Below are 1,874 nucleotides of genomic sequence, written 5' to 3'. Positions count from 1 at the left end.
TTTTCAAAATTAATTTATATCATGACTTTTTCAAAAATATCTTCTCATCTTATCTTTTTCAAAATATCTTTTCTAACTTCCTAACTTCTTATCTTTTCAAAATTTGTTTCAACTAACTAACTAACTTTTTGTTTGTTTCTTAACTTTTTCAAAACTACCTAACTAACTCTCTCTCTCTAATTTTCGAAATTATCTTCCCTCTTTTTCAAAAATTTCTTTTTAATTAACTAATTATTCTTATTTTTATTTTTGATTTTAAAAAAAAATTCGAAAAATACTAACACTTTTCAAAAACCATTTTCGAAAATCACTAACTCTTTTTCAAAAATATTTTTCGAAAATTCTCCCTCTCCCATCTTATTCTATTTATTCATTCATTTACTAACATCTCATCTCACATCTCAACCATCCTCACAGTTGTGTTTCTTCCATTATAATACATTCTTTGTCTACCCCTCTTCTTCTACTCACACAGGGATCCCTATACTGTGGTATAAAGGATCCATATTATTATTATTATTTTTTCTGTGCCCTCTTCTTTGTCATATGAGCAGGAGCAAGGACAAGAATATTCTTGTTGAAGCAGATCCAGAACCTGAAAGGACTCTGAAGAGAAAATTAAGAGAAGCTAAATTACAACAATCCAGAAATAACCTTTCAGAAAATTTTGAACAGAAAGAGGAGATGGCAGCCGAAAATAATAATAATGTAAGGAAGATGCTTGGTGACTTTACTGCACCTAATTCCAATTTACATGGAAGAAGCATCTCCATTCCTGCCATTGGAGCAAACAACTTTGAGCTGAAACCTCAATTAGTTTCTCTGATGCAGCAGAACTGCAAGTTTCATGGACTTCCATCTGAAGATCCTTTTCAGTTCTTAACTGAATTCTTGCAGATATGTGATACTGTTAAGACTAATGGAGTAGATCCTGAAGTCTACAGGCTCATGCTTTTCCCTTTTGCTGTAAGAGACAGAGCTAGATTATGGTTGGATTCTCAACCCAAAGACAGCCTGAACTCTTGGGATAAGCTGGTCACGGCTTTCTTAGCCAAGTACTTTCCTCCTTAAAAGCTGAGCAAGCTTAGAGCTGATGTTCAAACCTTCAGACAGAAAGAAGGTGAATCCCTCTATGAAGCTTGGGAAAGATACAAACAGTTGACCAAAAAGTGTCCTTCTGACATGCTTTCAGAATGGACCATCCTGGATATATTCTATGATGGTTTATCTGAGCTATCAAAGATGTCACTGGACACTTCTGCAGGTGGATCCATTCACCTAAAGAAAATGCCTGCAGAAGCTCAAGAACTCATTGACATGGTTGGTAATAACCAGTTCATGTACACTTCTGAAAGGAATCTTGTGAGTAATGGGGCGCCTATGAAGAAGGGAGTTCTTGAAGTTGATACTCTGAATGCCATATTGGCTCAGAATAAAATATTGACTCAGCAAGTCAATATGATCTCTCAGAGTCTGCATGGAATGCAAGCTGCATCCAACAGTACTCAAGAGGCTTCTTATGAAGAAGAAGCTTATGATCCTGAGAACCCTGCAATAGCAGAGGTGAATTACTTAGGTGAACCTTATGGAAACACCTATAACTCATCATGGAGAAATCATCCAAATTTCTCATGGAAGGATCAAAAGCCTCAACAAGGCTTTAATAATGGTGGAAGAAACAGTTTTAACAATAATAAACCCTTTCCATCATCCACTCAGCAACAGACAGAGAACTCTGAACAAAATACTTCTAATTTAGCAAACTTAGTCTCTGATCTATCTAAGGCCACTGTAAGTTTTATGAATGAAACAAGGTCTTCCATTAGAAATTTGGAAGCACAAGTGGGCCAGCTGAGTAAAAGGATCACTAAAAT

At 35.6% G+C, this 1,874-nt stretch overlaps 1 non-coding gene across 1 annotated transcript; it reads right to left on the bottom strand.

Annotated features, from left to right (window-relative positions):
- Nucleotides 1–1,080: 1,080 nt before the first annotated feature.
- LOC112773630 (small nucleolar RNA R71) lies at nucleotides 1,081–1,188 on the bottom strand. The gene has a single exon (XR_003188171.1). It is a non-coding gene; the product is annotated as a small nucleolar RNA R71 (small nucleolar RNA).
- Between the last annotated feature and the right edge of the window lie 686 nt (nucleotides 1,189–1,874).

The sequence above is a fragment of the Arachis hypogaea genome, chromosome 18 (assembly GCF_003086295.3).
Source record: "Arachis hypogaea cultivar Tifrunner chromosome 18, arahy.Tifrunner.gnm2.J5K5, whole genome shotgun sequence".
Lineage (NCBI taxonomy): Eukaryota > Viridiplantae > Streptophyta > Magnoliopsida > Fabales > Fabaceae > Arachis > Arachis hypogaea.
The sequence above is the reverse complement of the archived record's forward strand: the minus strand, read 5'-3'. Positions and strand labels throughout refer to the sequence as shown.